Below are 11,404 nucleotides of genomic sequence, written 5' to 3'. Positions count from 1 at the left end.
GACCAGAGGTCCTAGAACAGCAAAGGAGGACAACCAGGCACCGCAAAATAGAGGAGATTCAAGGAAAAAAACAATGGAGGGACGTGCCCAAACGAAAGCTCAAAACACCCCTAGAGAAATATAAACCCATGCTTCTTAGTCATGCTCCGAATGGAGGACCTTTCGGAATTCCTCCTGGGCAGAAGGTGCGAATGTAGGGCATGTCCTGAAAAGGAGGACAGCTGATCCCTCTCAGCCCGGGGTGACCAGACGTCCTCACCACAAAGGAGGACAACTAGGCACCCCAAAATGTAAGAGAGTTAAAAGAGGAAAAGAAAAGACACGACTAACATCAAACCTCAAAACACTGTGTAGAAATAGAAAACCATGCCTCTTAGCCATGCCTCTTTTGGGATCCCTCCTGGGCAGAGTGTGGAAAAGGGTGCGTTCGGGAAAAGGAGGACGCCTGCTCCCCTTGTAGCTGCAGGAGCAGCAGCAACAACCGGGGGATCGGGGGCTGTTGTCCTGCCGGGATTGGGCTCACGCGGAAGACCAGGCAGGGAGGGGTGTGTGTGTGTCTGCGTGTGAGTTTATGTGTGTGTGTGTGTTTTCTGACGCCAGCTGTACGTGATTCTATTTCTGTACCTGACTCCTTGGGCTGGTTGGCTGGAACACTGCGAAGGAGGAGGAGGAGGAGGCGGCGGGGGCTGGAGCAAACGCAAAAGCAGGAGCCGGGTGCTTTGCTCAGCCTGCGACACCCCCCCCCCTTTACTCCTGCTTTGCTCCCAGTCGCCCCTCCTCTCTCCCTCCCTCCCTCCCTCCCTCCTTCCCCCTCCGCTGGCGTTGAGGAGCTCTCTGCTGCTGCTGCTGCTGCTGCTGCCGCCCGGATCAGGCTTCTGCAGAGAGACCCCGCCAGCCCTGTGAGTACACTGACGTTGAGAGAGAATCTGTATACTGTATATCTATATTTCAAAAGATCTGCTTTGCATGATCGGGTGGGGGGAGTCCCATTCCTGCTCTGAAGGACTTGCCGTTGAAACAAGGGGGACCAGAGGTCCTCCTCCTCCTCCACACCCACCTTCTGCTCCTCCTTTTCCAGGACACGTCCTCCATGTCCACCTTCTGGTCCGGGAGGAAAATGTCCCAAACGTCCTCTGTTTGGAGCAGGGCTAAGAAGCAGGCATGAGGCTTTAGAGTTTTTCTTGGCTCGTGTGTTCTCCCTTTTCCTGGAAGCTCCGACCTTCGGCGGAGTCCTCCTTTGCGGCCCTAGGACCTCTGCTCCTCTGGGATTGAAAGCCACCCCGGGTCTTTCCTACACCCTGCGAGCTCCTTTTCCTTCCTGGCTTCTGCCCCTCTTCCCTCGGGGATGGGATTGTTGGGGGCGAAGGGGGAAGCGAGACAGAACTGGAGCCTCGCCTCGGAAGTTTGCAAGTCGGATCGGAAAAGAGTGGGACAGAAAAGGAGGAGGAGGAGAAGGAGAAGGGAGGGAGCCCAAAGGAGAGGCCAGGCAAAGTTTCTCCCCGTTGGAAGGCGGGCAGCGGCGTTACTCTGTGAGCCTTGCCCTCTTCTCGGCCAGGAAGAAACGAGGTCCTTGCTGCCCGGGGCCAGGAGGGGGAAAGGCAGCCTTGGCCCAGGAGGAGCGAGAGGAAAGGAAGCCACAAAGCCGGCCTGGATCATGGGTGGCCATCGGGCATCGCAGGCCTCTCTCTCAGACACTTTCCGAAGGGAAAGCAAGAAGGGGGCGAAGCAAAGGTCCGAGAAAGCCCAGGCGCAAAAGCCAGAGCGCTGGCAGCCCTGGCTGCCTCCATCATCCACATGCATGTACCTATTTACAAATATACAAGGTCCTAATGTATCTATCTACAAATATACAACTACCTATCTACAAATTTGCACGTACATATCTACAAATTTGCATGTACCTATCTACACATATGCATGTACCTATCTACAAATATACAACTACCTATCTACACATATGGATGTACATATCTACAAATATGCATGTACCTACCGACAAACACACAAGTACCTATCTACACATTTGCATTTACATCCTTACAAATCCATCTGCCTAGATCTCTTTGTTAATGATATCTGAGGAATATATAGCCGAGGCAACACTCTCTAGCACCAGACTTCATGCCTGTAAGAATAGGTCTAGCTTCCTGCTCATTAATTCTGTTGAAAGTCTCTAGAAGTGAGATAAATCAGGAGGAGGGGTCTGGTCTGAGGGTTGGGAAGAGGAGGACGCAGAGCCTTTTAAGCTCTGTTTTTGTCTTTCCTAAGGGTGGGCCTCCTTTCCACCTCGCAGGTGCTTTGGCAGCCCAAGAGGCACAGCTAACCGTTGCCCAAGTGTTGTATGTGTGTGTGTTTCTGTGCGTATATTATTCTTGCAGATATAGTGGGGGGCGGAGGCAGAGGTTATCTCAACGACATGCCTATCGAAAACATAAATAAAAATACAATAAAATCGGGTGTGCCAGGCGCCAGATGGTTCTTTGGGAGCCAAAGGAGGTGGTTGCTAAAGATGCGTTTCTGGCGTATTGCAGTGCATCGCACACAATGCAGGGATTTGATTTGCCTTAGGTTTCTTTTAGGGTCTCCCTAAATCGGAATAGGCTTCATAGGTTTGCTTTAGGGCCGCCATAAATGGAAGTAGGCTTGATAGGTTGCCTTTAGGGTCTCCCTCAGTCGGAACAGGTTTCATAGGTTTGCTTTCGGGTCTCCATAAGTCGGAATACGTTTGATAGGTCGCCTTAGGGTAGCCAAAAAGTCGGAGACGACTTGAAGGCACACACAAGACCCAAAAATACACGTGAAGATAGAAGGGGGGTTTCCTTGTTTCCAAAGTCCCAGAACTGATGGGAAACAAAACTTGTTGCAACTCGGGGAAGAGAGAAAGAGAAACCAAACCGAGCCCCAAAGCCAACCTCTCTGGGAATGATCCGTCTTCTTTTCCTCAAGCGATCACTCTGCAAGGATCCCTCTAAATCACTCTGTCTGTTTTGCTGGAGGCAGGAAGCACGCCGTTAGTGGCACATTAATATATATATATTAATGTGCCACTAACGGCGTGCTTCCTGCCTCCAGCAAAACAGACAGAGTGATTTAGAGGGATCCTTGCAGAGTGATCGCTTGAGGAAAAGAAGACGGATCATTCCCAGAGAGGTTGGCTTTGGGGTATATAGTATATTAGTGTGCCACTAAGTATATTATAGTATATTAGTGTGCCACTAAGTTATATATATAACTCCGGCCGCCTTCCCTGTTAGAAACGTGCAGATCAACCCGGTTGTTTTGTATTTTCTTTTCTCCCTCCGTGTTGAAAGGTCTCTTCCCAGCGGTCCCTTCTCTCCCCTTGATCCAGATCCCGCCTAATAAATTAACAAATCCCCCTTCGCCCAGTAGCCAGGCTTTTTCCACCCCATTGACCCAGCAGCCTTGCTTAACCAGCCGTGTGAAGCGGCTTGAGCTGAACCTCAGCCCTGGGAATCCAAAAGGTGTTCAGCTTAGTTGGTTACCAAGGAGGGAATGAATGAACCGAAGAAGAAAAGGGTCCGACACGCGTGTTTGCCATCCCTCCCCATGATCAGGGAGACCCGATGTAAGGAGGACGGGGAGGCCCCGCAAAATGAAAGCAAGATGTAGGACATGACCAAACGATCGCTCAAAACACTGCTAGAAATGGAAATCCATGCTTCTGAGTCCTGCTCCGGAGGTTTTGGAAAAGTGGAAATGTAGGACAGGTCATAAACGGTACGCAGAGAGATCTTGTAGCACCTTTGAGACTCGTAGACTTCAGTCTACTTCCTCAGGAGTAGAGTGAAGTCTAGGAAAGATCATGCTGGCAATTTTTTTCTTTCAGTGAGTCTCAGAGGTGCTCCAACTAACACGGCTATGTCTTTGAATAAAACATAGAATCATAATTCTCAGTCCTGCTCCAAACGGAAGGCCTTTTGGAATCCCTCCTGGCCAGAAGGTGGAAATGTAGGACAGCTCCCGGAAAAGGAGAACGACTAGTTCCCCCTGAGCTACAAACATGAAATACAAAAGTCATGCTTTTTAGTCTTGCTCTAAAAGGAGGACCTTTTGGAATCCTTCCTGGCCAGAAGGCGGAAATGTAGGATGTGTCCGGGAAACGGAGGACCCCTGGTCATCCTGGCTCTTGCTGTCGGGTCTCCTGCCTCAGGGGAAATCTGACCCGGGGGGGGGGGCTTCGGGGAAGTTTCTAGGGCAGCCTTAGGGTCTCTCTCGCAATCTCTGCCTCCATAAATCAAGCCGCTTGATTAATCTTTACAATTTGTCTTTTAAAACAAACAAGGGCGAATTATCAGCTCGTTAACTGCGATTTTATCACCTGTCTAAAACAAACGCCTCCCGCCCCCCACAATGCCTCCCCCCCTTCACCCCCCAAAGCAGCCTGGGCTTCATAGGCAGGGAAAGAAGGCAGCCTTCGCAGCCTTAGGGAATGGGTTTCTTTTTCCAGGATTCATATCGATAACAGTCAAATCCGCTTCCGTCGTCTCTTGTTTTGCCGTTCGGGTAAAATTATGCCGAGGTTTCCCTCTGTTGTTATTATTATTATTATTATTAAAAAAGGATCCTTTAACTTTCTGTAAAAACCACCGCGGCGGGTTTCTAACTAAAACGCCTCTCGCGAAAATGTCACTCCGAAAATGCCCTCCGATCCTCAGTAACAAAAGGATCTTGCTTTCTCTCGTTCGCAAAAAGCTCTCCGCGTGAAATGCAAATAAATATTATATATATATTCTTTTTAATTTCATATATATATATATGAAAATATTGGCATTAAAAGGGCCAATCTTTCTGCCGCTTGCTTCCATTTTCCTCGCCGTTCTTTAGGAAACCCGAAGCCCTTTCCATGGCACTTATGAGCGGGGGGGGGGGGTTGTCTCCTATTTTCCCGACTTGCCTTGGTCCCGAAGCACCCACCAGCCCTTGACCTTTGGGGACTTCGGGGACGCGTGTCATCGCCCCACACCATTCCCAAGTGACACTTTCCCACCTTGTCCCCAAGGCAGAGGAGGGATCTTTTAATTTCCTTTGCCCCCCCCCCACCCCCGAGTTGTACCTTGTGGAGCAGAAAGTTGCGATTGTTGTGTAAACCACACACACTCCCCCTGCCTTATACATGTACATATTTCAAAGCTCTTTGTGTGTCTGCGTCCTTGCAAGGCGTCTGGAGGAGACGTGGCAGCTTTCTTAAACACACAAACCAAAGGTTGAGGTGGTCGGAGGGGGGACCCAAAGGCCTGATCTGTGCGCACACACATACACACACACACACACACACACCCCATCGCCCTGGAAGGGTGTTGTGTTGCCGTCCCGCCTCACTTGTCCCCAGGCATCCCCTGACCCTGAAGGACAAGAGAGGCGCCTGCCAGACCCGAGCCTTCACCTCCACAGCCCCCCTCCTTTGCCTCATGTGTGTGTGTTTGTGTGTGTATGTGGACCATCCCACCCAAGAAGCCGCCTGAAGGCCTCCAGCCAAACGAGGAGAGGAGCGGGGGGGGGGGGAACCAAGACACAACCTTTTCCTTTTCTTCCCGTTTCCCCAGATCTTTCATCATCTTACCTCGACTTAGACTCTGTGTGTGTGTTTTCTCTCTCCTTTTTCTCGGAGGGACTGCATGCACACTGCAGAAATAATCCAGTTTGATCCCGCTTTAACTGCCCTGGCTCCATCCTATGGAAGTCTAGGCATGATGGTTCGTTGGGGCCCCAGAGAGGAACTCTGTTAATTCATTAAATTCATCAGTTCATCCCGCCAAGGGACCTTGGAGCCCCTTTGAGGATAACCGAAGGAAAGAAACTGGCAGCAGGAGCTTTCCTAGACTTCACTCGACTTCCTCAGATGTGTAAAAGAAGTTGTAGCACAAGCTTTATGTAGACATGTAGGTCTGCTTCCTCGGATGGGTGCCTAAAGGCGGCAGAAATCATCCAGTTTGGCACCACTTTGCTCCATGCTAGGGGATCCTGGGATTTGCAGTTGGCTGTGGCACCAGAGCTCTCTGCCAGAGGCGGCTGAATGTCTCCCAGAACTGGAGATCCCAGCATCCTGTAGCATAGAGCCGTGGCAGTTAAAACGGCTGTCGAACCGTATTATTTCTTCCATGCGGATGCAGGGAGTGGAGAGGATGCCTTGGGCAAAGCCTCGGTGGGAGGGAGGGAGGGAGGGAGGCAAGGACGGGCCCCAGGAGTGGGGCTGGCGGTTGCCCTGGAGGGGGGCTTCAGTCCCAGGGAAGGAATAGCAGGGACCTTAGGCGGGGAAAGGGAAGAAGAGGGCAAGGAGGCTGCTCCTGCTCCTGCTCCTGCTCCTGGGGGGCCTGGAAGAGCGCTCAGGAGTGGAGGGGGCCCTTATTATTAAAAAGTTCATTTCCTGGCGAATTTGGCCGCGGCGGGTGACGTCAGAGCTCCGGCGTCGGAGTGACTGGGGCCGCCTGCGGGGAAGGCAGACCCCCCCCCATTCATCCCTGGCTGCCAGGCCTCACATCTTGGCTGAGCAGACTGTCCTCCTCCTTGTCCAGGACCTGTCCTCCATCCCCACCTTCTGCCCAGGAGGGATCCCAACATGCCCTCCCTTTGGAGCATCACTAAGAAGCATGCCTTGACACTTCTACTAATGTTTTCAGTTTTTTCTTGGGGTATGTCCTCCCTTTTTCTGGAGGCCCCCATTCTGCGGTGCCTAGTGGCCCTCCTAGGACCTCCTCTGGCCCCTCTGATCTTAGCAGAGGGCACCAGCTGAGCTGAGTCTCGCTCTTTCAACCACCCACCCGGTCCTCCTTCTCCTGGGCTGCCATTGACTCCAGTTCTTTTGCCCGCAAATAGGGAGGATGTAACTGGAACACAGACAACCTGAAGTTGGACTAGAAGCGGGGGGGGGGGGGAAGAGATCTATATCTTCAGTTCTCTAGGAATAGCACAATTTGATCACCTTTCTGTGTGTGTAAGAGAGAGAGAGAGAGAGAGAGGTCCGAGGTAAAAGGAGAAAATACACATCTAGCTCTCTAAAAATAGTACCATTGGTCCATCTCTCTCTCTGTCTCTCTCTCTCTTACACACATACACACAGACAGAGGTGGTCAAATAGTGCTATTCCTAGAGAGCTAGATGTAGATTTTCCCCTCCTAGTCCGACCTCGGATCTCTCTCTCTCTCTCTCTCTCTCTCTCACACACACACACACACACACACACACAGAGGACAACAGTACTTAAGTTGCATTGCCTTAGACTCCAGGTATGTGAAGGTAGGCCAGCACCACTGGGTGGCCTCCATAAACTGGTGCCAACACATATAACATTCTGTTACTTTTCCAAGAGCCAAACTGCTGAAGGCAGAACTGATAAGGTCCAAAGCTCCTTCTTTTGCCCCAGGAATATAAGAAAGTAATCCTAGTTGCTGGGAACCCTTTGCCTTCCTCTGGGAGCAGAAGAAAAGTAGAAAGGAGTTTTGTATAATTAGAAAGCCTGCACTCCCACGGCCAGTTCTCTGAAATGTTTGGAAGGCCTCTTCATTGCCCAACATTGTAACGTGGAGGTTAGACACACTAAGTCCTACTAAGTCCTCTCCCCCTTGCTTACACCACACACAGAGGGATCACCACTCCTCTAGGTTACACCCAGTTAAATGAAGGGCTACCATCTCCGAGAGCCCGGGAAGTGTCAGTAGAAGCAAAACAAATACACACACACAATGTCTGGAGCATAATAACTTCCAGGTCAATGGCAGAACCACTTGTTGAACATTTCCTTCCTTCCCCAATCCGGGCGATACTCCACATTTGGAACTAGAGGGAAAGTAGTTTTTCCCCCTCTTCTTCTTCACCTACTATGGGTGATGGTGCCCATAGGGCCGGAGGATTTGAAAATAAAATAAAATCAAGATACTATTTCGAAGCCTTTTCAAAACTGGAGCGAGCCAGGCAGCCTGGTCCTCTAGGACTAGTTCTCTGGGAAAGCAGGGTTCAAATCCCATGGAAAACCACTGGGTGACCACACTCTCTCAGCCCCAGAGGAAGGCAATGGCAGACCTCCTCTCAGTTGATCTCGCCAAGATGTCGGAGTCACTTTGAAGGCACTTAAGGACTACTTTAAAATGGGGACAGAACAGAGACTCTCATTTATGGGGAAGGGGGGGAGGGACCTGACACCCCACTGCCTTAGTGAGCGTAAATTCACACACGCACACTTTTAAAACCTGCTAGATCTTTAGTTTTTCTCCACTGGATGGCCCAAGAGGGCCCTGGAGGTGGGACTTTCTAAATGTAAAGTCACTAAAAGAGTGATTTTTGATGCCAACTGAGCTTCTTAAAATAGGAGGGTTGAAAGGTTCAATGACTTTAGGGGGTGGGTGTCCTTGTGGCTAAACTGAGGCTTTCAGGGGAGAGGAAAGGGGTGATATTAGGCCCTGGAAGCTGCCCCCTGCCCCCAAAAATCTTTAAACTGGGCAGCCTTGTGTTACTTTTTTCTCCCACCCGCCGCAGTTTTCCAACTCTTGGCAGCAAAAGGAGAAGACATTTGGGAAGAAAAGGGGGGATTAACTTCTCTCTCAAACCTTGATCTGGGGTCGGAGGTTTATATATTTTTAAAAACCAGGGAATGCCCCAGTGACAAATGGGCCACTCCGGGTGGCAAAAGAAAGAAAGACTGTCCAGGCGTTTGAAATAAGCCAGCCACGCCTTTGTTGTCAACTTGTTGTTTTAGTTGGGCTGGGAAGTGTGGTTTATGCCGCCTTTTGAATTATATCGACCCACAGATATCTGGGGAAATGGTTTTAGAAGAGCAAATAATGACGTGTGTGTGTGTGTGTGTGTGCGTGCGTGTGTGTGTGTGTAATTTTTAAAAAACTGAGTTTGGGAAGGCTGTTCCTAAGGGACTAGGTTGGTTTATGTCTGAAAGTTTTGCAGGAATGGAGCTGAGAGAGGGGCAAAATGCAAGCATGGCTCTCCAAAGAAGAAGTCTGCTCCAGTCCCCAAACATCTGTCATTCACACATGGACCCCTTATATTTGCTCTGTTCACTTTCCCTTGGTCCCTTTGCCTGGCACACTTCTTCGCATGCCTCAACTATTTCTAACTATTCAACCAAAGTTTTAAGTTTTTGCAGTATTAGAAACTGGGGGAACTAAAGAAACAAAATCATGGGTAGGGGGCAGAATTCCTAATAGGGGAGGCATTGCATTCCTTTTATCTCCCCTTCCTATAACTTTGGGGTTTTGAACATAGGGCTGCAATCCTATGCTCACATTTACCTGGATCTTGAATAAAGCGGGGCATATATTTCCACCTAAAATTTGCAAGATGTCCTCTTTTGTCTAGGGCTATGAAGAAGCATAGAGGTCTTTTCTGGGTACCAAATCAAAAGGTAGGGTGTCACTTAAAAGAAGAGGCCATCAGTAAAAGCTGGAGGGGGGGGGGGATGTAAAATAAACATGATTTTGGTGCCTTTGAGGAGTAAACGCTGCGTTTTCCCCAGGGAAGAAGGAGTGATTTATTTTATTTTATTTTCCTTTCCTTAAGAAAGAGGGACAAAATCATTCTGGGAGAGTGGAAATAAAACCGATGTGGCGGTCATTTTGTCGCCGATGTGGTAAATTTCTGTGCGTGGGTGTGAGATGAAAGTGGCCCGACTTTATAGAGAGGCGAGTTTCTCATTAACCGGCTCTTAAAAATCATACGGAAAATGACGTTTTCGGTCATCCCTTGATGCACACTGCTCTTTACAACCAGGGAAAGAAAACAGGCACCGGTTGGGGATGAATTACAATCGCTTCTGCTATTGTTGTTGTTGTTATTATTATTATTATTATTATTATTATTATTGGATAAAAGGGAGGGAGGGAGGGAGGAGCTGGAAGGTGATCAAGAGAGGCCTAGTTAGCATCCCTCGCAGAAGAGAAGAGACAAAGGAGCGACTTAAAAACTTAACCCACCAGGAAGAGGATTCAAAAAGAGAGAGAGACGAACTTCAGGAAAGTCAGCCCTGGTAGTGCCAAGGCTGGCAGCCAGGAAGGGGTTGCCCTGGGGACTGTGGTTAGCTAGCAAGGGCGGTGGGGAAGCTTTAATTATCATCTCGTTTCAAGGCACAGAAATGACATGCCTTGGTTGGCAAGGTTTAGAGTACTCTGCCACCGGATTTACCTTCTCCTTGCCAGATCCAGACACCAGTTTCTCCCTGAATCTGTACGAGGAATTGGGCTCCTCGAAGGGGTGGAAGTCCAGAATGCACGGGTGGAAAAAGAAAAGAAAATAACATAAAAAATATAGGGCGCACAGGGTCGCCTCCCATGTATTTTATGGTATTCCCTCTGCGGGAGTAGATATTTGCATTATATGCCACCTTTTCTACCTCCTTGTGATGTGCTTTCAAAGTGACACTAAAGTGAGTTAATCGTAAGATTTTCTTAGCAAGAGTTCTCTGAGGCTGAGAGAGTGTGACTTGCCAAATGTCAACCGGTGGTTTTCCATGGCTGAGCAGGGGATTTGAACCCTGGCCTCCCAGAGTCCTGGTCCAACACTCACAGAGCCCTGCACTAAGGCTGGCTCTTTTTTGACCGACAGCAACAGAATAAAAAGAGGTTGTGTGTGTGTGTGTGTGTGTGTGTGTGTGTGTGTTGGTAGTGCTAGACCTAATTTCTCCCTGGTTTGGCCACTGCCAGGGGGTTCATGGGGTGGAAGTAGTAGTAACAATCTCCCCTCGGCCTGTCTCTTTACAACCAGTTTTGTTAAGTTTGTTCACAGTGTGTGGTGTGTGTGTATGGTGTCTGTTCTCTTACTCAGGGATACAGGTATCTGTCTCAAATTAAGGTATGTGTGTGTGTTTAACAAATATGGCCTCTCCTGTATGAAATCCAAGGCTTTCATGGCCGGCATCCATAGGGATTTTTTTGTGTGTGTTGGGTTTTTCGTGCTATGAGGCCATGTTCTAGAAGAGAAACAAACTCTTCTAGACCATGGCCTCATAGCCCTTAAAACACACAAAAAACTGTGGCCTCTTATGTTCACCAAAGTCCCAAATCAGGGGAGACCTCTCTTTTTCAAAGCATGGCAGAAAGGGGAAAAGGAGGGCGAATGGGAGACAAAATACAGCCATGACAGCACAATTATGGGGGCAAATACCCTAAAAAGGGTCCAGATCTTGGAAGCTAAACAGGGCCAGCCTTGGTTAGTACTCGGAGGGGAGACCACCAATGGGTTCCAGGCGCTGTAGACGATCTTTCAGAGGCTAAAACCACTTTTGAGGATTGCTTAAGAAAACCCTCTGAAATGCAGGGGGGTCGCCCTAAGCCCCCAGAGACCCAAGTAAAATTGATACCTGCCCTGCCTTAACATCGAAGGATTAAAAATAATCTCGGTTGTGTCAAAACTCAGAGGAGATCACAACTTTTCCAACTGCTAG

This window comes from Sceloporus occidentalis, unplaced genomic scaffold (assembly GCF_023333645.1).
Source record: "Sceloporus occidentalis isolate IW3139 unplaced genomic scaffold, rSceOcc1.0.p SCAF_1, whole genome shotgun sequence".
Taxonomy (NCBI): Eukaryota; Metazoa; Chordata; class Lepidosauria; order Squamata; family Phrynosomatidae; genus Sceloporus; species Sceloporus occidentalis.
Note: the sequence above shows the minus strand (reverse complement) of the source record.